At 34.5% G+C, this 27647-nt stretch overlaps 1 pseudogene across 1 annotated transcript; it reads left to right on the top strand.

Moving 5' to 3' along the window:
• Positions 1 to 722: 722 nt before the first annotated feature.
• On the top strand, positions 723 to 6208 carry LOC105162302 (nuclear poly(A) polymerase 1-like; annotated as a pseudogene). The gene is made up of 11 exons (XR_016065572.1): positions 723 to 879; positions 2296 to 2422; positions 2516 to 2577; positions 2664 to 2771; positions 2889 to 2951; positions 3046 to 3207; positions 3477 to 3727; positions 3838 to 4164; positions 4403 to 4567; positions 4672 to 5816; positions 5935 to 6208. The product of XR_016065572.1 is annotated as a nuclear poly(A) polymerase 1-like (transcript).
• The last annotated feature ends 21439 nt before the right edge of the window (positions 6209 to 27647 follow it).

The raw sequence follows: 27647 nt of genomic DNA, 5'->3' as shown, positions 1-27647 counted from the left end.
AAAATTATTATTTAATATGACATATATAAACTTTATGTCATATTTTAATATATATTCGTATTATGTTATATTTTTTTTTTAAATTGACAAGTAATTCACTTATGATTTTTTATTATTTATAAATTTATGTCAAAAAATTTAGTAATTTCTATGAATTAATCTAAAAATCATAATAATAATAATAATAATGATGATGATGATGATGGTTGAACAATTCTAATTATCATTTTATTATATATAATGAGATTAAAAAGTTTAATCAATAATTACGATATCTTAAAATTCGGGCACCCGATTCATACGAAATTTAAATATATACAAGACTCTATGCATTAGATCATATCAGACGGTATCATTTGACCTGAGTCAACGATACACCGTCTTGAATGATTACTCTTGTGTTTCGAGTATGATACCTCGACATTCGTATATCCAATAAATTTAAACTTTACCAAATGTATTTTTCTGTAAGTTTGATCATACTTAAAGGTATGATCTGAATTTTGATGGCCCAATTAATCCATATTATTCAACAATGTAAGATGATAGTTAAATCAATGTTATACTAATATTTATAAATATATAAATTTTTCAGATTATGAACATATATTAATTTCAATTATATTTATGTAAAAATTTAATGATTGAATTCATGATTTAAAAAAAAATAATACTACTAATAATAATAGTAGTAGTAAATATAAAAAGTCAAAAACCCATCTCTTTCTCTCTCTTTTTCTCGTTTCTTCTTCCATTTTCTCTCTCTCTTCTCTTTCTATCTCCATTCTTTCTCCTTTCTCATTTCCTCCCCAAACCCATCTCTTAGAACCCTAGCCCCAAATTCACGGCAGCAAGGACGGCGACGAGTACGGCTTCCAGGTAATCCTTCTTTCTCTGTTGCATTCTACTTATTCTTCTTTTTCTTGGGTTTGGGTGTGTTTTTAGTATCATGTATTTTCTATAACCAAAACAAGTTGAAGAAAGGGTGAAAGTTGCGAAAGTTCATGACTGTTGTAGCAGTTTATATGTAAGATTAAAGTTCTATTATCATACTAATCGGATTCAGTGGCACATTGATTTGTTTAATTCTTGTTGTTGGATTCTTGAATACTAACGGGATTCTTTATTTGTTTAATACTAATCGGATTCTTTATTTGTTTAATTCTTGTTTAATCGGATTCAGGGGCACATTCAAGGGCACTATGATTTGTTTAATTCTTTATTTTTCGATTTTATGCTTTATACCTCGTTCTTGTGCGATATTTTCTACTATTCTATTTTATCCTCTATTTACCCGGCGTTAGTTTGCATAGGCCTCGATATCCATTTGATACTTTGGTTGATTTGGTGAGCAAGCATAAGATCTTGAGTTATTGTTGTATGATTATAACAAGAATTGTAATAACTTAAGTAATCAAAATCAATGGTGATTTATTGATTAATACCCTTACTGATTTGATATTTTGGCTTGCAATCAGCCATTTCTATCGGTGATACAGTCAGCCAATTATGTGGATCAATACTGTGCCAGTTAGTTTAGTATCAGGCTGATCAAACTGCTAGTAAATACACTATTAACTAAAATTGTCAGGGATATCATCCATTATCCACTGAAGTAAACATGGCCTTAGTGTTTGTTTTTTCTTTTCATATTGGTTTTTGGAGAAAAAGTGTAATATGTAAATATTTTTAATTTGTTGTACATGTGACTGACTCTTTAAGGGTTATTGTGCAATTTTTTATTTTTATTTTTTTAAATTTGGGGTGCTTCAATCTTTATGAGAGGCATGTATTTTGTTTCAACTTTTGACTTGTCAGTGCAATAATTTTGGTCTATCATCTATTTCTTGCCTTAGTTTAAAAATAATGGATTCTTTAATTGTAAAAGATTTGTATATCTGCTTTTAAAACTATTACACAAATTGTGAAATTGCAACATGAAATGTTTGGTTAAGCATCTCAATAAGAGTGCCAAGTGAGTGCAATAAGAATGGGTTTATCTTTGCAGAGATTTCATGCATTTGCAAATATTCATAAATAAAAAATAGGAAAACATAAGTCAATATGGATATTAAACCAATCACAATAATCATTTCAATAGTCTAAAAAAAGTTGAAGAACCGCATTAACATGCGGTTCTGCCTAATTCTCTCACACTTTTCGAATATCCCCATTTTTGTAATCTTTTATTCTTTTTATAATAATTTCCAAATAGAATAAATAGATGAAGGTCAACTAAATTGATTGTATAAAGACTTCTAACTGCGGCCCTTTTATTTTCTTTTGTTCTTTTAGTGAAAATAGGATGGATAGACTTGGATCAAAGAATATGGCTATTGCTTCCGGTACTGGGATATGACAACCAATTTCAACAGTGGGACCCACCGAGATCGATGTTATTATGAATCAAGACTTGGAAAAGGTTTCTTCTCTACCCATCTCTTCTTGAAAATCTTCAAGAAATATTGGTAAATACTCTTACTTGTAAATTGGTTGCAGTTTCTTGAAAATGCAGCATTGTGTGAATGTCGTGAAGAAGCCATATGACGGGAGGAAGTACTTGGTAGCTTGAATCAGGTTAATCTATTTTTAATCTAAACAATCTTGTTAATCTTTTCACTAGTATTAGATACCTAGGTTACTCAAATGCAATTATCATGCAGATCGTCAAGACATGGATCAAAAGTGTCAGCCGCGCCAAAGGTCACAGTGATTGTACAGTGCGCCACGCAAATGCGAAGATATTCACCTTTGGCTCTTATCGCCTTGGTGTATGAATTTTCTCTCACTTGATATTCATTTTCCTTATTTTAAATTGTTGAACTTTTTAAATGTTTGCTTAAACATGCCTCTCATGATTAGGTTTCATTCTTAACTTAAACTGATAGGTACATGGACCCGGTGCTGATATTGACACATTATGTATTGGACCAAAGTATGCCGACCGAAATGTATGGCGGACTTCCCTTTTTAGCTGTGAACTTTGCTTATTGAATTTTCCTGCTTTGATGAATGGAAGAAAGAAAATAACTCTATTACATACAGAAAGACTTTTTTGGTGGGCTTCAGAAGATGTTGTCTGAGATTCCTGAAGTACAAGAGTTGCATGCGGTACCCGACGCTCATGTTCCAGTGATGAAATTCAAGTTCGATGGTGTTTCCATTGATCTCCTCTATGCAAATGTGTCCCTCTGGGTTATTCCTGAAGTATGAATCTTGTCTTTGTAGTAGCCTTTATTTTCATTCCAGGAATCGGTGCTTGTTTTAAGAATGTGATGCAATAGTTAGAAACCATTTTCGGATGATGTTGAAAAAGTTTGACTGCTTAATAGATTTGATCTCCTCACTGGAGCCTATATCACTTATATCTGAGCTATGTACTGTTGTTCAAATAATCATTGAATGTCTTAATTTGAAACTTGTGCTTTTGGATATCCTATAAATTCTTTCTGTCTTGGGTATCTGTTCGATTCCAGGACTTGGACATATCTCAAGAATCTATACTGCGATATGTGGGTGAACAGACTGTTCGCAGTCTCAATGGTTGTAGGGTGACTGATCAAATATTGCAGCTCGTCCCGAATATTAAGGTGTGTACCACACAATTATCTGTGAAGTACTTTTTTAACATGATTTCTAAATCACATTCTTTTTCCTCCTTTAGACGTTTCGGACTACTCTGCGATGTATGAGGCTATGGGCTAAAAGGCGTGGAGTATACTCAAACGTGAGGAATTTAAGCGAGCAATCCTTGCTTTTCTATCACTCATGAATATAAACATAATACTCGAGCATTCTCATTTCTCGGTCTAAGTCTTTCTCCTTTCATCTTGCCAGGTTACTGGTTTCCTAGGCTGTATAAATTGGGCATTGCTCGTTGCTCGCATTTGCCAGCTATACCCAAATGCTCTACCAAGCACATTGGTGTCGAAGTTCTTTTGGATCTACATGTGGCGGTGGCCAATTCCTGTGATGCTGTGCCCAATTCAAGAAGGATCTTTAAGACTTCCTTTCTGGGATCCTAGAAGAAATTACAAGGATAGATCACACCTCATGCCGATAATAACTCCTGCATATCCCTGCATGAACTCAAGCTACAATGTGTCAACAAGCACACTACGAGTCATGATGGAAGAATTTCAGCGTGGAAATGAAATTTGTCAGGTTATTCTTCTGCAGCAGTTAATCCCTTTTAGCCAACAAAGATTCGTCTTCAAATGGAATTTATTCTGTGACCTGTGCCCTGGAAAGAAGCTCCTTTGTTTGCAATTATTGTATTTTTCTCCAAATTTTGCTTTTTAGAACCCTCGTTTTTCATTTGTGCTTCTTTATTTACTTCTAGGATACAGACTTGTTTGCTATGTGGCAGTTCAATTAAATTCCATTGTTGTTATGGATGTAGGCAGTGGAAGCAAAGACAGCCAGCTGGGATACTATGTTTCAGCCTTTCACTAACTTCCAAGCGTACAGAAATTATCTGCAGATAGACATTGCAGCAAAGAATGAAGGTGACCTGTTGAATTGGAAAGGTTGGGTCGAGTCAAGAATACGCTTGCTTACGCTGAAGGTTGGTCGAAACGTTCCTTTTAGGTGCTCTTTCCCAGAATTGGAAAGGTTTGTTTGGTGTCTGTTTCCGTTGGATGATTTCTTGGTGTCATTTGATAATTCCAGATAGAAAGGGACACGGGTGGTTTAGTTCAGTGCCATCCTCACACAGGCGGTTTTTCGGACAAATCAAAGCCGTTTCGCCACAGTTATTTTATGGGTTTGCGAAGGAAACAAGGCACTGGTCCTCAACAAGGCAAACAATTTGATGTAACGAGGTCGGTGGAGGAATTTATGTACGACGTATACGCATACTCATCCTTGAAGCCAACAATGTGGATTGATGTATGCCATGTGAAATGGAACGACATACCTAACTTTGTCCCCTGGTGGAGTACGCCCCCCCAATCCAGCAAAGAAGCGATTCGCCAAAAGGTCACTTGCATCTGCCTTCCCAGAAACAGAGACTGTTACGAGCATGAAGAAGATGAAACAAGACGAATTCAATAGTCCAGTTGGCTCCACAGAATCTTCCAGCACACCAAGCAATGTACCTTCGCCTGTTAGCACAGTGGCTAGCCAACGATTGGAGCAGGATGTTTGCAAAATGGAAATTTCAGAGAGTAGATGTAACGACACTGAAATTGCTGGATTTGGTGAAAGTGGATCCCGTTCTCTGCCTGCATCTTCTTCTGGTGAGTCTTCTCCACCTGGTAACAGTCGCCAAGGTTCTTCAGACGACCATGATGGGCTTGTAGAAAGCGTACAACCGAACAGTGAATTTCAACTCCACCGTCAGGCAAATGAAACTCAACCATTAATGTTCATCACTGCAGAGCGAGCTGTAGCGTGGAGTGGAACCAATTCTAGTTCCAGCATTCAAATAAATGGGATCCTGGAGGAGCTTGAGGTCTTGTCAGCTTACCTTTTTTGCTGCTGTCTCTTTGTTTCTTGTTCCTTTGTCCGGTTTTGCCATAGTAAAATGCCAAGCGGTGATGCTCTTCCAATCCTACATTTACTTGGAATCATAAACTTGAATTCAAATTTGGCAAGACCTGGAGTTTCTTGCAATTGAAGAAGAAGCCTGAAGCGGCAAACCGAGCAGTACTCTGAATGCGATCGCCTGCTATGTCTACAATTTGATTCATCAACTATATATGCACAAGGGAACTGAGATGGACTTCTGACATTTTCAACTCTTGGATGTAGTTTTCTGAACTCTCTAGGGCGTCCGCTTCAGCAAATGTGGCAGCCCAGAAGCCTCTTATCAGGTATTTTTCCACTCAAGTCGATAGGGATTGAATAGACGACGTGCGATTTCACAACAATTGTTGCACATTGTGGTGTTTATGTTGAGTTCATATTATAAGTCGACTCATTTCTTTGCAGATTCAACTTCACCTCTTTACCAAGGGCAACCAGCAACACTGCATGAAGAGATTTGTTCAGAGAATGTCTCCAGAATCATAGTTAGGATTTCTCTTTAGACTCTTGGTCTAAGAAATGTAATAGTTGCTTAAACTTTGATGTTGTAGACGAGCCAAGGTAGCTGGTTAACAAAAAGTACCTTGCACCTACGATTTTGGTCATGGGTTTGAGTCACTCTGGAGGGTAGTTGGGGAACCAGCACTGATCCTCCTAAAAATATGTTTGTCGATCACTACCATTAGCGTTCAAAGTAAATATTTCAATTAAGAATATAATCTATTTATATATGAAACACATACATATATAAATTCAATCAACTGAGATCCAATCCAAACCTAACATGACCTACCCATCCATTTTCCACCCATAAGTGTGTGTTGTTATCAAATACATAATGGGCTCCATTTGCATGGAGGTTTATTGTTAAGGGTTGAAATTTGAATGCATGAACCTGTCCATTTCTCTGTAGGCGGTGAGTAACCTTCATTTGATGCTCTCTCTCTCTCTCTCTGCGCTTGGGCTTAACATAGTAATTAAAAATAAAGTTTTATTTTGAAAATAGTAATTAAAAATCAATTACAATATATTATTTTAATTAAAAATAAAGATTTTTTTTTGAAGCAGATGAATTCAATCCCATACGGGCTACCTTTTTCTTTCTTTCTTTTTATTTTTTTAAAATGGAAAAAAAGGGAACCACATGTGTAAAATATATGAAGCAATATCAGAATTGGCAGATAAAACATTCAGATTTATTTACGTATAAAAATGAAATTAAAATAAAACATGTTAATATTCCTATGGTATTATGAACCCTTTTTCGTTTTCTCTTTCTTTCTTCTTTTTTTAAGGGTTGTAATAGAGATAAGGTCGGAGAGGGCGATATGAATGTCGATGGATGGCAACATTAATCTTTTAATAAATTTTGTCTCTCTTATAATCCATGCGTGTGATAGAGAGGACCTGTATTTGTCCTTGTTTATCTTACAGCTTTTTTCATTATGATTATTTAACGAATAACACCAATTATTTAACTAATATCCAAGAGCAATCAAACAAAAGTGCTCGATATTATTTGTATATTAATTAATACATTTATTAGGATAAATGACGACCACCCCTCCCGAGGTTTGCAATAATTACAAATATCTTATTTTTTTTTTGAAAAAAATTAATATCCCCAATATTTTTCTAACAATAAATCAATTCAATTAGCCTCCTTTAGATTTTCATCAATTTCTATGATAATCTCACCAAAATATCTTTTTAGATTATGAATTATGATTTTACATACTTTTTTAAACTTTTTGAATTTTTTTTAATAATTATTATGCCCTAGGAATTATTTACTTTTCCCACCCATGATGGGGAGGATCGTATTATTTGGCGCTTGAATGGTGGTATTTTTACAACGGCGGCAGCACACCATCTTTTTTGTCTTTAAGGACCCAAGGTAGGCTGAATTTCACATTCTTGGGTTCTTTCAAGATTCCCCGCAACCAATTTATCTTAAGGCTTGTCATTTTGGGGAAGTTGTCTAATGTTGACAAACCTTGCTGCATCACACCGGTGGGGCATGTGTCCTTTGTCAAGTTGGGATCTTGGAAACACATGAGAATTTATTCTTTCAGTGTCATTATGTTCATCAGTGCATTGCTAATATTCGGAGGACTTGAATTTAATCAAACCATTTGAATTTTATTCCATTCTGGGCCTAATATTTAACTTGGACCGCCCAAGTGAAAGTTAAGTTTGTTGTAACTGAGACCTCATCATCATAAGATTTCTGCATGCATCAATTTTAATCATTGAGTATAAACAGATGTATTCCAAACACATCATACATTAAAATATACACCACATGCAAAAATAGGCCTAGCACGCCTCTGTTGGATAATCACAAGCCCAATCCTAAATGACCCACTGAGCCCGCAGTGAGTCTATGGTTAATCTAGGGTGTGCCACTAACTATTAGAAAATAGTAACCTATTATTATTTTAATAGGTTTTCTCTTTGTTCTTCTTCAGTCGTGAGTTCCGCTGAGCACCGTCCAACGGGCCTATGCCTCCATCTCCTTGGAAGCTTACATTTATTCAAAATAAATAAAATCTCACTTTTCAAACCCCAATCAAAAGTTGGGGGGAGTACAAAAGGAGGGAGAAAACAACCTTATTACTTCAAGGCAAAAAAATGATAGAAGGAATTAAAATAAAGAGGCGCGCAGGCCTCACCCAACAAAAAATTAAACCATGCATTCAGCTAATGGGCTTTTTGATCATCCCCATTGTTTATGCAATAAATAATAATGAACACATTAATATCAAATATAAATATGTTAAACAACTAAATACAATCCATGTATTTAACAATAGATATCCAATATCAAATACCAAAAATATAATTAAATGTAGAAAATAATATACTAATAATGTAATTAAAAAATGAATATCAACCATACATCCGATGTACAATTTTTTTTATTTGTTTGGAAACTGTTTCCGAATTGATTTAAGGCACAATTTAATTCAGAAAAAATTAATTTAACTAAAATTAAAATTTACCAAAATTAATAATTTCAAAAAAATTACAAAAAAAGAACAATTCAATTTTCCGAAAAGAACGACACAAAACGGCCTACCTGTTCGGACCGCAGACGGCCGTCTTCTATTTGCCGCACGTGCACGCGCACACTGGGCTTGCGCCTGTGTTCTGCTGCCCTACTGGCACACACACCAGCTGGCGAGCCTGAGCATGCCCTATTGGGTAGTGTCTAGCCGACAGGACAACAATGGCTGTTGTGCTTCATTTTTTATTTTTTATTTTTTGAATTTCTACAATTAAAAAACTGAAATAAAATCATGCATTTACAGAAAATCCTCAAAAAATTCATAGATATCCGTAATTTAAAAGGAAAAATTAATAGATATTTTCTAAACACATAATCATGCTTCAAAGTCATAAAACATGCTTTGTAAAAGCAAATTAAACACGTTGCTCATGCTCAACACATATAACATGTTAATCCTAAAGCCAAAACACCGAACCAGGCTATGATACCCCTGAAAGAATGGTATGGCCAGGGAACGCGAAGGAAGCATAAAATAAAAAATTATTTAAAACGGTTAAAAATGGGTGCTCCCTTTGAAATTTTTGGGCGTTCGGTGTTTTTCTAAAAACATAATAATAAATGTATGAACATGCTAGACAAGTGGCTAGACGATGAAGCAAAATGCATAAAAACACAACATGAAACTTTTTACCATTTTTTTTTCTATAGCTTCGCATCAACTTGCGTTGTTCTCTTTAGGGTCTCCCCTTCACTTTAGGATCTAAATTAGAACTGATTTAATTTGTCCACCCACACTAAGGAATAAATATACTTCTTTTTCTATTGCTAGATAGAACAAATAACAAAAGAAAAACAACCCCAAACTAACACTGTTGTTTAGTGCTTTTGGAATATTTTATATTCTAACTTGAATCCAATTCAATGTAGAACAAAAAGGAAAATATTTTTGGAGAGAAAAGAGAGCAAATTTTGTGGCTCATGTGCTAGTTATGCATGATATGTGTGTAATTTTGTATATTACATACAATTGAATTTAAAATTCAATAACTACTAAGTTTGCCCCAAGTCGACCTATATATACACATACATATAACCTCCAACCATGATGAAATAACCACTCCTTTATGTTCATCATGGTGAGGAGCTTCAACTCGTTCTTAGCTTGCTCCAACCTCCCTCAAAGGGCTAGGACTTCCAGTATGGATCAGGCTTGATTTAATCAAATTAAATTAAGCCCAACCAAAGTCTATTGGACAATAATTAATTGAATTAATTTTAGCCCAACTAAGTCAAAATATTTATTTAATCTATTTAAATAAATTTAAGTCCAAGCACTAATTAATTGATCCAATTATTAATTAAGCCAAATCTAATAAATTAATCCATTTAATGTATATGTGTTAAGCCCAAAATTGATTAATCCAATTAATCAATTCTTGAGCCATGTATAAAATGAATTATTAAATAAATGATCCCATCATTTATATATTCTCCTTGAATTAATTTTAATCCAATTAAACTAATTCATTTCTTCTCAAATTAATTCTACCAATTCCATAGTGATTTGTGTGTGACTCTTTAGGTACACCCTTAGTTAGACTTGGGCGTTGTGTCTAACACAAATAATTAATTAAATAAAATTTAATTAATTATTTTTAATTAACCATTAATCAGAAATGCCTGTTACCATAGGTGGTTGTCTAGCAACGATCTATGGCGCTAGAGACTAGGTGAATGTTGCGGTGAACATTTAGGTTTTCAAGTTCCATACAGGTGCAGTCCTTCTGTTGACCATCTCTTGGCTTTAGCCTAGGGCATGGAATTGGGGTTGGTTCCCATCCTGCTCTAGGCAATTATGCTGAGTAATTGAGATGCACTTACTTTATTGATCGACAAAGGAAATCATTTTCTATTCGACCAATCGCTATGCCATAGACTTAGAGAAGTCTACACCATCTTAAAGTGCATAGAAGATATATCCATCATATACTGATAAGGGATGAATTCTGTCTTGAAATCCACCATCCACACTACATTATCCAACTACACTGTACAAGGCTTATAATGATTATAACGAAGATATAGTCAACTCCCGTCAGATCTAAGATATAGCCATTACATGCATGCTACTGTTATGATTCCTGAAGTCCATGGACTAATCCTGTACTATTGGAGCCAGGAATTCAAATCATACCAACCAAGCCTCCAAGGTTTCCATATGATGGTTCCCGCGAGTTAGTTCAATCAGCTAATAACCTTGTAAACTAATCCACTAAAATTGCATAGACATTCCATGTCTATCGTCGATGAAACATGACACTCATCTAATGAATTTAATACTTAGTGCAAGTCTCTTTAGTACTCTCGTTTGCCAGTCTCGAGGTATTCGATTTGGAACATTTCAAACCAACCCTAAAAAGTTGATTTCATAACTGCCATCTAATGCCCAGTCCAGCTACATGGGTTATTCAAGTAGTTTATGGACATTTGTTGTGGCGTTAAAACGCCGTCTAATGTAAATAGTAAGCATAACAAATACATGGTGCCACAGATGAATGCTTACTACATTCATCAAGATAATATCACATTCATAAGATTGCTAAATAATTTCCAAAATCGTCGATCCAGTTGGCTTTCTGATCACCATGATGAAGATAATGGAGTGGTTATTTCATCATGGTTGAAGGTCATATGCATGTGTATGTACAGGTTGCCTTGGAGGCAAACTTGGTTGTTATTGAATTTTGAATTCAATTTTATGTAATATACAAAACTACACACATATAACGTATAACCATCACCTAAGCCATGAATTTACTCTCTTTTCTCTCTAAAAAAATGTTCTCCTTTTTGTTCAACATTGAATTGAATTCAAGTTAGAACATAAAAAATTCCAAAAACACTAAACAACAGTATTAGTTTGGAGTTGTTTGTCTTCTTATTCTTTGTTCTATCTAGCAAAGAAAAAAGAACTATATCTCTTCCTTAGTGTGGTGTGGACAAATTAGAGGGGTTCTAATTTGGATCCTAAAGTGAACGAAACGGGAGAACGTGAAGGAAACAATGCACGTTGCTGCTCAACTATAGAAACAAAAAGGTAAAGTTTCATTTTTATTTCTATGCTTTTTGTTTCATTCTCTAGCCACTTGTTTAGCATGTTTATATATTGATTGTTATGCTTTTGACAAACACCGAATGCCCAAAAATTTCAAAAGGAACACCCCTTTAAACCGTTTTAATTATTTTTTTATTTCACGCATCCGTAGTGTACCCGGGCCATACCGATTCTTTTAGTGGTATCAGAGCCCGATTCGATGTTGTGGCTTTAGAATTAACATGTTATTATGTGTGAGCATGAACAACGTGTTTAATTTACTTTTGAAAAGCATGGTTTTGTTTTTAGAAAATATATATCAATTTTTCTTTTAAATTATGGATATCTATGCATTTTTTAAAAATTGGATTTTCTGTAAATGCATGGTTTTATTTCAGTTCTTAATGCAAAAATTCAAAAAAAGAATTTGAATAACTGAGTTGTACGGCTGATGTTGTTCTGCCGGCTGGTCACTGGCCAGTAAGGCGAGCGGCAGGGCGCGCACAGACCGCTGGTAGGGCACCATGCAGCAGGTCGGAGCCCCGGTAATTGCGCAAGCAGGAGCACCTCGCCCGTGCGCGCCCCATAGTAGTCGGCCGTCTACTATTCCCAACGGTTGGGCCGTTTTGTGCCATTTTTTCCAAAAAATTGGATTTTCTTGATTTTTGCAATTTTTCTAAATTTGTTAATTTTAGCTAATTTTAATTTTAGGTAAATTGGATGTATGGTTGATATTCATTTATTAATTGCGTTATTAATATGTTATTTTCTGCATTTAATTATGTTTTTGGTATTAGATATTTGATATCTATTGTTAACTACATGGATTGTATTTATTTTTATAACATGTTTATATTTGATATAAATGTGTTAATTATTATTTCTTGGATAAATAATAGGGATGATCACAAAGCCCATTGGCCTAATACATGGTCTAATATTACGTTGGGTGAGGACTGCGTGCCTCTTTGTTTTAATTCCTTCTTTCGTTGTTAGCCTTGAAATAATAAGGTTTGCTTTCTCCCTCCATTTGTACTCTCCCAAAACTTTTGATTGGGGTTTCCAATTTTAGTTGTAATGAGTGTAGTTAGTATTATGAGGTCCATTTATTTTGAATAAATATAAGTTTCTGGTTATATTTATTGCAGCAGCTGCTGGCTGGCTGTGAGTATTTTGCAAGCTTCATATATAACCTAGTCACAAGATACCAAAGAGCCTTAACCTAGCAAGACTCCTTCAACCATCTACCACCTTTATGCCACACCACACCCGAGGAGGGGTTTTGACTCCTTAACCTAGCCATGGTCTGTTTGATTCGCTCATCTCCAGATTATGTGACATGCTACAGGGGTGGGCGATGACGAATCTATCCCTCTGGAGGGAGGCTGGCCTTGATTCGAAGTGTGTTGCAAGTTATGCCTTTATATCTGGTTCAAGCAATTCACCCACCTAACTCTGTATTGATAACCATTGAGTGCATATTCAATGGTTTCTTTTGGGGCTCGTACAATGGCCGTCGGCATATTCATTGGTCTTCATGGGATAAGATGTGTAGCCCAGTAGCAGAAGGTGGTTTGGGTATTCGGAGTTTGGCGGAGTATGTTCGGGCTTTTTCCATGAAGCTTTGGTGGCAATTTAGGCTGAAATCATCCTTGTGATCAAAGTTCTTGCATGACCAATATTGTAGGACCCTTCATCCTACTCATGTGCCGTATAATCACAACCATTCCTCTGTTTGGCATCGCCTGTGTCGCATCAGGGATCTGGTGGAACCTCTAATATTCTGGACTTTCGGTCAGGGTGCAGTGTCTTTTTGGCATGGTAATTTGTTTGGTGAGAAGCCTCTAGCCTAGCTAGTTTGTGGGGCCCCCGACACTATGGAGCCGGTATGCTATTACTGGCATGAGGGAGAATGGAATGCCCCCAGAATTTTCGGGATAGTCCCGCCACAGATTGCAGCGGGACAGAGGGACAAAATTATGTGGGCCGCGGCGAGTAATGGGACATATTCCACAACATCGGCCAGGGAGAAAATTCGAGGTGTCTCCTCGATGACAGCTTTTTACATATATATGGCACCGTTCCTTGTGGCCAACGGTGTCTGTCTTCTTATGGCGGCTTTTCCAGGATTGGATCCCAGTGGATGAACGCATGAAGTGAAAGGGATTTAGCTTCCCATCAAAATTCTAATGTCGTGGGGCAGAGGAGAGCATCTCTCATCTGTTTGTTGAAGGGGCAGTAGTACGAGATGTGTGGCTGCATTTTGCTAACGTCTTTGGACTTCAGCTTTGTGAAAGGGGGGACCTGCTTCGTATGGTTCACTTTTGGCGATACTCCACTCCATTTCACTCAGATTTGCATATTCCCACTTTGGTACCATTTCTGATTCTATGGTCTACTTGGATGCAACGAAATGCTACAAAATATCATGGGGTACATTTTACAGCCACGAGAATCATATTGAAGGTTCAGCACCAGCTTCGCACATTGTATGCCGCACGGGTCATGACGAGCACACAGTGGAAGGGGGACTTGCACCGGCAGTTGGCTATGGGTTTCTGCTTCAGGCCGATGGAGCCTCGGGCACCCAGAGTGGTGCGTTGTAGTACCCACAGTCTGGCATGGTTCAAGCTGAATTCGGATGGGTCCTTGCTAGGGAACTCCGGACTAGCAGCAGCGGCAGGCATTATTCCGGATGCAATTGGACAGGTGCATCTGGCATACCAGTTTGCTTTGGGTACGGCCACTAGTGTGGTCTCAAAGCTTACTGCTATGTGGCGTGGTTTAGAGCTAGATCGAGCACACAGTTTAGCACCCATAGTGGTTGAGGTGGATGTTACCGTAGTTCTCCAACTCTTACAGTCACGAGTATCTCGGATGTGGGAGGTGTAGCATTTGATCATGCGCATTATGCAGCTCTAACAGGAATTAGGATCGAACGTATGACATGTTTTTTGAGAGGCTAATGGAGTGGCTGATCATCTTGCGAAGGACGCCGCGTCTCGACAATTGACTCGAGTTCTGTATCAGGAGGACATTACGGGAGTACTGCGAGGTATTATCAGACTAGATAAACTGGGCACTCCCTACATTCGCCGGTGAGCTTGAGTGATGCTTTGAGATTGATTTTTGGTCGGGCATTGGGGGAGAGATTGGCGGGGGCACTAGGCAGCAAGTCAGACCACGGTATAAAAGGGATGAGCATGTCTACAGATCAAACTCTATTTAATTTCTAGAGTTGGGTAGACTTTGTTTTTTAGTGTTAATCATTGATTTTGCACATAGATTAGAATTTCTTTCACTATAAAGGGAGTAAGTACTCCTTGTTTACTGCTTTGAATTGTACATTCTATAATTTTTTTTGAGGTAATAAATAGGTAGGGGTCCGCGAGACTACCAGCCTAGGCACAGGCGGCTTTTTGAAAAAAAAAAAAACCTAGCCATGGTCTAACGAAGGACTTGGGCTTGTATTTTAATGGACCGAGCTTGATTAATTAAAATTAAATCAAGTCCACGTCTAATGGACTTTAACTCAAACCTAATTTAATTTATAAGTCTAATATTAAAATATACTTTAATCCAATTAAAGGATCCAAGCCTTTTATTATCTCTCTTTTAACTTATAAATCCAATTCATAAGTCGGACCAAGTCCAGTAAGATTAATCCAATTAATTTTAATAGCTAACTTGAAATTCTAATTAATCCAATTAATTAAACTCAAGTCATCCAGTGAATGGATCGGTCTAAATAAATGATCTAATCATTTATTTTTTTTAATATTTAATTTAATTCAATTATAGTGGTAGGGCGTAACTGTTTTAGGCGTCAGTTTTCATCCTTGACTGGGCAACAATGCTTAACACTCGAGACGCATTTACTCTACCATCTGATCTTAAAAACCTATCCCTGATCAACCAATCATTTTGGCTAAATATTTTTATAGTCTAAACCATCTTAGAGCGCATAAGAAAGCTCGCTCACATATACTGACAGGGGGCAGATCCTCTCTTGAAATCCACCGTCTTTGCTACATACTGGGAATGCACTGGATAAGGCTTATGACGATCTGTCTCACGACACAGTCACCCCTCGTCCCATCTAAGATATAGTTTCATATGTACATGATTGGCATGATTAGTCAAGTTCAAAGACTAATCTCGTACTATGAAAAGCAAAAAATTCCAGTCATACCGATCAAGCCTTATTAGTTTTTCATATGATGATTCTCGCAAGTTAGTTCAGTCAGTCAATTACCTTTCCAGCTAATCCACTAAAACAGCAAAGAAGACCTATGTCTCCTGCCGACGAAACACAATTGCAATACTTAGTGCAAGTCTCTATAGGACCTTTGATGCCCTGTTTCTAGGTTCTCGAGTTGGAACATATCAGACCGGGACCCTCATGAGTTGGTTTCATAGCTGCCAAATCTATTTGTAGCCCAACTCCATGAGTTTCACTTTTCGATTTGTGGGCATTTGGTTGTGACATTGAAAACCACGTTAAATGTCAGTGGTAAAACAATAAAACACACTTCCAACTTGATGAACTGTTACCGTATTCATCAATATAATATTATTCGATAAAGATTGGAGAATGACTAACAACCAATCTAACTGACCACCTATCGCCCTAACTATTTTTATTTTGTAGAGAAGCTCTCAGTGGAATGTTAAAAGCGGCTAAAAATCAATGGGTTTGATCCAGGGTGTTTGAATGGCAACCATGGCACCCCGAATATCTCACCTATTCTTGGTTGAAGATACCCTTGTGTTTTTTGCAAAGCCACATCGTCATCTTTCCATAGTACCATACTATACCGATACACACAAGCATCGGGGTAGATTATTAATCTCAAAAATTCAAGCACGGGGTTTAGTAGGAACATATGCAACGAACACCAAAGGCATCTGAAAGATATCTTGGCCATAGCGAAAGTCAACACTTGGGGTAACCGGCGGTGGGTGGACGCTTGATGAAAGAAATATTAATGTGCTAGAATTAAGCATAAGATTTGACAAAGAGTACAAGGCTGGAAGAAGAAGATGCTCTCCCAAGTGGGTAAGGAGATTCTCCTAAAGGCAATTACTCTGTCTATTCCACTGTATGGTATATCATGCTTAAAATTTCCCTCATCACCTATTCAAGAGATTGAAGGCATGATGTCTAACTTCTGGACAAGAAAGGCGATAGGAGAGAGCATTGGGTATAGTGGCACACTTTGTGCAAGAAAGAAAAGGACTATGGTATGGGTTTTAAACACCTTGAGGCCTTCAATGATGCCCTTTTGATAACATCTTTGGTTGGATGAATGTTTAAAGCAAAATAATTTCTGAAATACGAATTTGTTTAGCGATAAACTAGGTGGCTAATCATGAGAGTGCCCAGTGGAAGGAGCCTAACCTCCAAGCCTTATTTTCTCCTTCCAAAATTAGTTGCAAGTAGGCCATTTTGTTAGGTAAACACTCCGTAGATCGTATAATCTGACTTTTCAACATGAAAATGCAAGTTTTTGATTAGAAGTACACATCACTTAGTACAAATTCGTGATATGCAATCCCGTCATCATCCTATAACCTGATTAATGGAATTTCGAATACTGAGGATTGGAAGTACGTTTCGAATCCAATAGTACCTCATAAGAGTATGGTTTTTAGCTGGTAAATTTTGCGACAATGCATTACCCACATTGAGCAATCTGGTAAAGCATGAGGTTGAAGTCTTAGTACAATACAGAATCATGCTCAAACAAATCAGTGGTATCCTCCACCTACTGATTCAGTAAAAGGTCATTTTGATGGTGCGAATTCTCAAGAACAATCATCTATGGGTATAGGGGTTATTGCAAGAAACTCTAAAGACATCTGCTTAGCAGGGTGGATGAAATATTTCTCTTTTTCTACTACACCAGACCATCCTGGAAGCAAAGGAGTGTTCCTATTGAAGGTGATTGCTTATCCATCATCAATAAACTTAAGGTTGTTGAATTGATCTCCTTATCACTAGGACCAATTTCTGAAGATATCAAGACATTAGCAGTGGCATTTCATTCCATTACTTTTGTGCATCTTCATCAACAAGCGAACAGTCTTGCACATCAATTGGCAAGAAATGCTCACTACAGCGCTGAGGGAGTTGAATTATTACTTAAATGTATTACATAGCTCTTGGTGGCAAACTTATGATATGATTTTCGTATTAAAAAAAAAAAGAAAAGAAAAGGAACGCATATTAATCAATTATTGTGTCCTAGCAATAGCTAATATCATGAAGTTAGATTTAACCAAATGGTGGGTCCTAGGGGTTACCTATATTATTGTGATAATATCTAATCAGACTGAAGGGTCAATATTGAAATAGTGAAGCTTTTGGAATAATAATTTTGTTCCAAGAACTCATTTATATAACTTATCATTTTGGATAAACTTATATCCCAATAACTACAACTATTTTTATCTTTTATGGTGAACTAAAGGTACTTTAAGATTGGTTTACAAGTAGAGACTCTACTGTATTGAATTGGGCGGCACACTATGTTGGATTAAAAAATGAATTGAAACAAAAAATGGTTGGATCCATCTAACAAGCACACAAAGTAATGGGACTCTAAGGCAAAAATTCCACTTTTTGTCCCTTAAGGACCCTTTTCAATTTAGTTCTATTTATTACAATTTTCTCACATTGCATTTCATGAGTTGATAAGTTTCTCAACTATAGTCCTCAAGTGCATTTTTTGTCTAATAATTGACAAAAAATAAATAAAAATGCACGTGAGATTGCTACAGGCTAAATTCATTATTGGACGGCAAATAGATGTGAGGACAAAAATTAAACAATATTTTCATCTAATTGGATACAATATGAGAAAACCATAATAAATGGGAAAAAGTTGAAAAAGGCCCTATATATACTTCAAAAAAAGGCGGAATTTGGCATGGGTAAGGGAATCGTTTCAAAACCCGTTCCATATTGGAACGGGCTTTGGAACACATGAGAAATGGATATTGATAGATGACGTCGTGATCCACTTTTTTTTGGGTTATAATTTTGGAGCCGCAAAACCATTCCAATATGTGTTCCGAACTAACCATTACAAAATCCTTCTAAAGACTGCTAAAAAATAGTAACAGTTAATATTTAGAACTCTGTTCGGAACAGATTATTAAAATTAGGAATGGTCTTGCATTCAAAGTTACTATATGTGTGATAATGGATGTCCAAAAGATGATAGCTAGAAAACTGTATTCTAAAATAAGGTACAATTTGGAATGATTTTAGTACACACTTAATGAATTATGCCAAAAACGTTTCAAATTATATGTTTTACTTATGAAGTAATGTGTTTAAAAAACTGTTCCAAAATCCGCTACAAATTGGAACGGTTTTAGGAGCGGATTTTGTGGACGATTTGGAAAAAATGTTCTCACACAAATAAAATTATTTTTGAAAATAAAGAACAAATTTTCCTACTTAGGAACGGTCAATTTATTTTAATTTCGCGCAAAATGAGTTCAAAACTTTTAATTTCGCACCAAATAAAAAGTGGTCGGAAAATCAAACTTAGGAATGATTTTTAAATATTTGACCGTTCCTAAAATGAATTTAAATAAAATCGTGCCTAAATTTATAAGCTATCCATCTGTAAATATGTCCATAGATTCCTAGTTCACTTTACGGTTACGATATTTCAATTCAGGATCCTGATTAATTACCAAGACTTTCCATACGTGAAAATATCTAGCGGTTTGATCTAAAATTACATGGTCTGATGGACAGTTGTGTCATTTTTAACATCGTTAATAGTGTATCAAATACGATATCTCAGTATTTGTATAACAAAAATGTCCAAAACTTCATCGAATGTAGTATCTTTTTGATTTAATAATATCAAACCATTTGATTAAAATTTTAACAGTCTGATTAGGAGATTCAATATAACAGTAGAAGATGCTACTTACATTTATGTAAGAGTAACAATCTTATATATACAAATACACTTGATCTTCGAACATATATCAATTTAATTCAATGCATTATATGTTTCCAATGCCCTTAATTAATTTATGTTCTATATTTTTCTGATCATTAATATATTTGGAACGGTTTTTCCTATATTTTTTTCTTTTCTAAATTTTTTTTGAAAAATAATTTTGAGACACAATTAGGAACTGTTTGCAATCAATAGAATGGTTGTATTAATTTTATACCGAAACGACGTTATTTCGAAACAAAACGACAATGTTTTGTTTTTGTTGGAACGACTATTTGGAACGGTTAAAAAATAGGAACGAATTTCTAAATAATGCTCGCCAACAGAAACGACGTCTTTTTTTTTTCTGCTAGGAATAGTCTTAGGAACGATTTTTTAAAAATTGCCGGTTCTAAAGCCCGCTCCAAAAATCAGTATATATACAACACTTAGAAGATATTTTTATTTGTTCCTCCCTTTTCCTCCTTCACTCTCCCTCCCTCACTCTCCTCCACTGACTGCCTCTCTCACCTGATACTCAGCTCCACCGCCGTTAGCCGTCACTGCCGCCGTCTAGAGGTAATTGGAATCAAACGGCAAGGTTTTTTTTTTTTTTTTTTTTTGCCCCCCCTTTTTTCTTTGATACCCCCCACCATTTTTCTTCTTCTTCTTGTGTTTTTTACCACACTTTTCTTCCATTTCTCCCTCACTTTCGTATAAAATAAACACCAATTTTTTTACAAACATTTTGGCTAGTTTCGAAAAAGAAGTTTGGCCCTTTTTCGATATAAAATTTTGGCTTTTTTGAAAAAAAAAATTCTGAAATTATTTTGAAAAAACTAATTTCGGTTTTCTGAAAATTTTCTGATTTGTTTTGTAATTTTTTTAATTTTCCTAATTTTCTGTAATGTTTTTGTAATTTTTCTAAATTTTTGTAAAGTTTAGGTAATTTTTAAAAAAAATTGTAATTTTTTGGTATTTTTTAATTTTTAAAAAATTGAAAGAAAAGTTTTGTTAGTTTTAAAATTTTTTTGTCCATTTTTTCTGGTTTCGGTCATTTCTACAATTTATGTGTAATTTAATTGAGTGATTTATGCTATTTATGTGTAATTTATGAAATTTATGTATAATTTAATGAGTAATTTATGCAATCTATGTATAATTTCGAGTAATTTATGCAAATAATAATTAATAATTATTTAAAAATATATAGTTCCTTTATTACCATGTACAAATAGGTCACACATGCTTTTAAACTTGTTTAGCCCATCAAGTAAATTTTGTCAGTAGAACTAGTTAGGCTTATCCATCTTCATCTGTCAACAAAAGACAATATTGATAAATAAAATGCTAATTGTTTTTTTCTTTTTCAAGTGGCAAAGCTCGGTCAACCCCCCAACTGGATGGAGTTATTTGAAAGGTGCTACAAGAAAAAGGAGGACGACGGCTGGAGTGGGTTGAGGGCGACTAAGGTAGTAGTAAGTAGATTATTAATATTATTTTTTTCGAAAAAATAATTCTTGGTTAAAAGTACTAATAATTTTATTTGTTTTGCAGGAGACGTTCTAGAACCACCTTCGACAAACCCTCCGGCCTCAAACCAGAACGATATTGATGTCGCTGAATAGAAGGGGTTAGATTAGGTTTTAGTTTCTCTTTTATTTTTGTAATTAGATAAGTTTTCATATTAATATAATATTTTTTCTTAATTATTCATGATCCATAATGTTTACTACATCTCATTATTTCATATTTAGTTAATTAATTATATTCATAAATATAATAAATTAAAAATTTATTAAATTAATTTAATTATATATTAAAATTTATAAATTTATTTATTTATTACGATTTATTAAATATATGAATAAATTATAAAATTTAAAAATTAGGAACGATTTTAGTAATGGTAAAGAAATGTTATAAGTCTAAATTAATAACCGTTCCAAATACCATTACTAAAATAGTTCCAAACGTATGTTCCTAAACTGCGTTGACTGTTCCATTACTAAAAAAGTTTTTTATACGTGTTACTAAATAAGACTGACCGTTCTAATTATAAAAATATTTTTTTCTAGACAAATTTAATATTAGGAACGATTTTCATAGTGTGCTACAGTTTCTATCCCAAATAGGAATGATCTTGCCTGAACCGCTCCTAAATTTTGTAACGCCATTTGTAAGGACAGATTTCCTATCGTTCCAAAAATCCCCCCAAATAAGTTCGATGTCTTGCAAATCGTTGCAAACCCAAAAAATCCGTTCCTAAACCTGCTCCAAATCCTGTCTTTTTTTTTTTTTATATATATATATAGTGGTAGTTCCTTAAGCTAACTTGTAAAACTAAAAATCTTGCTGATCCCATCTCTTGTGCTATGATTGGATCCTAGATCTTGTGCTCCGCCCACCACCTTTATAGAGGGGATTTGACTAGAGCACATTACCACAGTATAAAAAAAGACGGGATTTGGCACGGTCAGGGCAACCGTTCCTAAACCCGTTTCATCTTGGAACGGTCTTTGGAACACATAATGAATAGATATTGAAAGATGATGGCATGATCTACATTTTTTTTGGGTTACAATTTTGGAACGGGCAAACCGTGCCAACATGAGTTCCAAACAAATAGTTACAAATCCGATCCAAATACTGTTACAAAATAGAAATTGCAAATGGTTGGAACTCTGTTTGCAACATAATATTAGAATTAGGGACGGTCTTGAGTTGACCATTCCTAAATATATGGCAAAGGATGTCCACAAGATGACAGTTAGAAAATGTATTCCAAAATGAGGTACAATATGGAATAATTTTGGAACACCCTTAATCAATTATGCGAAAAATTGTTCCAAATTATTAGTTTTATTTAAGAAGTAATGTGTTTCAAAAATCGTTCCAAATTCGGTACAAATTGGAATTGTTTTTTTGTATTATTTATTTAGTGTTACTGAGACTGTTGCAAATGAAATACAACGGCTATATTTCAACAGTAAAAAAAATGCTCCTAAACTCATCGAAAGGACCGTTTCAAAATCTATATCAACGGATATTTTTTAACAGTTAAATATGTGTGCTCTTTTCATTTAATGTCACTATCTTCTTCTATTCTTATTTTCTCTCTATTTTCTCAATGTTTCTCAAATTTTTTTTGATCTCTCACTATCCCATAAACATTTTTCTACTATTGTTCGTCAACCTATCTCGACTTTTATTGATATTTGAAGTTATTTTGATAAGAAAATAACTTTAACACTTTATTTTCTAATTGATTATATTTGTTGTAATTTTGTCAATTAAATTTAATGCTATAATAATATATATATATATATATGTGTGTGTGTGTTTATGTGTGTGTGTGTGTGTATTTGTGTGCCTGTGTAGGACTCGTCGTCATGTTAAGACAGTTGAGGAGATGGATCATGGATGTATGAGAAGAAATTTTCAAAATAGGCAGGTCTTACTCCATTGAGAATGGTGTAGCTACATTTATAAAATGACCAAAGTCTCAACATGCATATATAGATGGTGAGAAAATCAAGTGCAAAAATGAAGTTTTCAAAATCATGGACGAGGTAAATTTTGACTTATTTATGAAAGATTTTATGTTGGAGTATTATAATTGGACTTCTCATAGCAAGGAGAGGGTGTAGGAGTATTTTCAGGCCGCCTTCGCTACCCCATTGTAGGAGGAGCAAACTCTCATTTCTAATGTTATGGAGGGTACCAATAAGCCTTGGGTGATGCGGTGCAGATGGATTCAGCACAGAGGATGGTTTTTGATGTTGCCAGGCCGGCTGTCTAGTTTTCTAAGTATAACTAGGATGTTGTGCCTGATAATGGTACGAGGTCGAGTCCTACTAATGCAGGGCCTAGTTCATATTACAGTAGGAGGCCCTAATTGTGTGTCTGGATTGGCAGATTGATTTCATGATGTAGTGCATGCAGCCAAGTAGCCGTTGTGGAACGATTACACTCAATCACAATTGTGGGTTGTTACTCAGTTGGTGAATATCAAGGTCGCCAATCATTATCTCAGCATATATATAACCAAATATCCTAGTAGGCTGATCATGCACACCCTGCCCTAGGATTACTATAGTACGAAGAAATTGATAAAAACTTGAATTTACCTATTGAGAAGATTGATGTGTGTGAAAATGGTTGCATTATGTACTGAAAGGACGACATTATATGGACTACAGAAAGTTTTGTGGAGAAGCTAGACACGAGTCAACTAGTGAGCGAAATTCTAATCGCCAAAAGACACCGTATGGCATTCTTAGGTACCTGTTGATTACTCCTCGCCTGTAAAGGTTGTATGTTTTAGAAGCGATTGCCGAGCAAATGACGTGGCATGCCAACAATCATACGGAAGATGGATCCATGTGCCATCGGTTTGATGTAGATGCATGGAGGCGTTTTCACCGGACATATTCTCATTTTGCAGTAGAGCCCCGTAATGTTAGACTGTTTTTTGCATGGATGGGCTCGCATTGCACAGACAGTACGGTCGTACGTACTCATGTTGGCCCGTTATACTTACACCGTACAATCTCCCACTAGGAATGTGCATGTGTGCTGAGTATATGTTCGTGCTGATGGTGATCCCCGATCCTTCCAATCCGAACGTCTCATCGATGCTTACTCTGAAGTCGCTGATCGAGGAGTTGCAGAATCAGCGTCATGTAGGTCTACTAACGTGCAACACTGAAAAACGAGATATTCTCAATGCACACCGTGTTGATGTGGACTGTGAATGATCTGCCGCTTATGGAATGGCATGTGGATGGTGTTCCACTAGTGTTATGCGGAGTCTAGTTTGTATGGAAGACATACGTTCATTCAACCTGCTGAAAGGTAGGAACGCGTGCTGCTTTGACTGACAGATAGTTCCTCCGCCTGGACCATCCCTAAAAGTGTTGTTGTCGCTCCCGGACGAGTACGGTAGCGAGTGTAAGTGGACAAAGAAAAGTATTTTCTGGGAGTTTGAATACTAGTTGATGCATCTGATACGACACAATCTTGATGTCATGCACATTGGGAAGAACGTGTTTGACAATGTATTCAATACCGTGATGAATATAAAAAGAACAACGAGGGATACTTTCAATACACGGAAGGACCTGGAGATCATATGTAATTTACTGAAGCTTGAGCTGGACGAAAGGAGGCCGAACGTGATGCCCAAAGCCGTATATCCCATGAATCTCGATGGACCGACATTGCGTTTCAAGAGGTTGAGATAATACCTACTCCACAAGTTGCGAAGGACAACCATAATTATGACCTGCATGACCCAAATGGTATATAATTTATCGTTGAGCTTTCTATTGATAATCAATAAGGAGTACGTACATCCTGATCGGGGAACTGTAAATCTGATGATGAGTCTAACGAGGATAGCTTTGATGAGGATTACGAAACTGAAGAAGATAATTATTATTATTAACATTTACTGTTTTCTGTATCAAGTGTCTGTGTATTTTGCCGATAGAAATTAGTATAAATTAATAAATTACCGATAATAATTCATAAAAATAGTTTACCAGCTAATTCAGAAGTAGAATTTGCAAATTATTTGTCCATGCTAATAATTATTTTTAAAAAACAAAACATATTTTTTTTTATTTAGGAACGCTCAAAAAATTAGGAAATCGATCCAGAGCCCGTTCCAACTTTGAACGACATTAATAAAATAAATTGTTCAATATATTACAATGTCCCAAATAAGAAAGAGGAAAAATTAAAATATAGGAACGATTTATATATTTTGACCATTTCAATAAATTTCATTTCGCGCCAATAGAAAACTTGAGGGAAAATCAAACCTAGGAACGGTATTTGACCGTTGCAAAATATGAAATTAAATAAAATCATTCTTAAATGTATAAAATATCTATTTCTAAAATGATTTAAAAAAAAGCATTTCCAAATGAATTCCAAAAACCATCCCTAAATATTCCCTTAGATTGCTCGTTCACTTCCCGATTATAATGTCTCAACATTCGGGACCCTAATTAATTCTAAACTTAGACTCATAACAATACTTTCCATATATGAACATATCTAGTGATCTAATCTAAAATCAAATTGTCTGATGGACAGTTCCATTGTTCTTAACCTCGTTGATTGTGTATCAGATACAATATATTAGTATCCGTCTAACAAAAATTTCAAAAGCTTAATCGAATGTAATATTTTATTGATTTAATAGTATCCAACAGTCTGATAAAAATTTTAACAGTCTGATTAAACAATCCAATACAATAGTATAAGATGCCACTTACATCTACGCAAGACTTAACAATCTTATATATACAAATATACTTGATCTTCTGAGTATGTATCAATTTAATTCAAGCATTATATGTTTCCGATGACCTTAATTAAATTTATGGTCTACTTTTCTCTAATCATTAACATGTTTAGGACGGTTTTTGCTATATTTTTTTTTTTTGATTTTTTAGCGTAAAATAAAACATTCTAAAAAACATTCAGCAATTTAAAAGAATTTTCTTAAATTTTCTGTAATTTTTTAAAATTTTTATACATTTATGAAATTTTAAAAAATTTCATAATTTTTTGGTAATTTTAATAATTTTCTGTAAATTTTTGAAAGTTTTAAATTTTTTTTTGTAAATTTTATGTAATTCTCTAAATTTTTGTAAATTTATGGTAGTTTAAAAAATTTTCTCTTAAATTTGGGTGATTTTAAATAAAACTCTGTCAATTTTTTGTAATTTTTAAAAGCAATTCTGTAAAAAAAAATTATTTTATTCAATTTTTACAATATAGAAATATATAGTTGTATAAGAATTTCTGCAATTATAGACATTTTGTGTAATTTTTCAAAATTAATTGTATAGTTGTGTAATTTATGCAATTATTGTATAATTTAGTAAATGTATAGTGTAATTATTTGTGCAATTTACTGTAATATTCTATAATTTATGCAATTCTTGTGTGTATTATATAATATTGCTTAAATTGTAGTGAAATTTATTGTATACATGTGCAATTTATTTTATAAATAGGCTAATTTTGTACATCATAATGTAAATAACCAACAAACAATTAGACCAATATAGAATCCCAATAGTAAAGTAATTTAAATAATAATGTAAATAATCAAATATATTGGACCAATATTTTCCATAAAATAATTTTTACATCATAATGTAAACAATGCCAAAAATTAGACCAATAGTTAATTCCAATAATAACATTATTCAAACAATAATGTAAACAATAAAAAAAATTAGATCAATATTTTCAATAATAACATTTTTAAATAGTAATGTAAATAATCATAAAAATTACACCGATATTCCTAACAATAACATATTTACGTAATTACGTCAATAATAACAAATTAGACCAATTTTTCCAGTAATAACATTTTTACATAATAATGTCAATAATCATAAAAAATAAGTTAATATTCCCAATAATAACATTATTTACATAACAATGCAAAATTAGAAAACTCTCAACAATAATATTTTTACATAATAATGTCAATAATCATAATTAGACAAATAATTCCAATAATAATATTATTTACAAAATAATGTAAACAATAACAATATTAAAGTAATATTTCAAATTAAAATACAATTACATAATCATTAGAAATAGAAAATAAATTGATGACAACATCTCCAATAATTAATAATTATTTAAAAATGTATAGTTCTTTGGTAATAGCATACAAAAACATATGTGCACCATCAGCACGCCCACTATATCAGCCTTGATGACGTGAGGTAAATTTATTTATCAAATATTTTTAGTATTATTTTATCTTAAAAATGTCTAATATAGCATGTCTTTTTAGGTCTGGCTGCCGCTTTCATGAGCGCATCAATGCATTCGTGACGGGGACACTTTCCCCGTCCATAGCCATGTCTAAGGCATATGCTGCCATAGTACTAGCATTTCTGGTTTGAGAGTATTAGCATGTCTAAGGTAATCAATTTTAAATTAATTTGGTTTTATCTAATAATCTAATCATTTAATTAATTTTACTAATATTTTATTTAAT

The sequence above is a fragment of the Sesamum indicum genome, linkage group LG5 (genome assembly GCF_026168435.1).
Source record: "Sesamum indicum cultivar Baizhima isolate 11 linkage group LG5, ASM2616843v1, whole genome shotgun sequence".
NCBI lineage: Eukaryota > Viridiplantae > Streptophyta > Magnoliopsida > Lamiales > Pedaliaceae > Sesamum > Sesamum indicum.
Note: the sequence above shows the minus strand (reverse complement) of the source record. Positions and strands in the feature narration are given on the sequence as shown.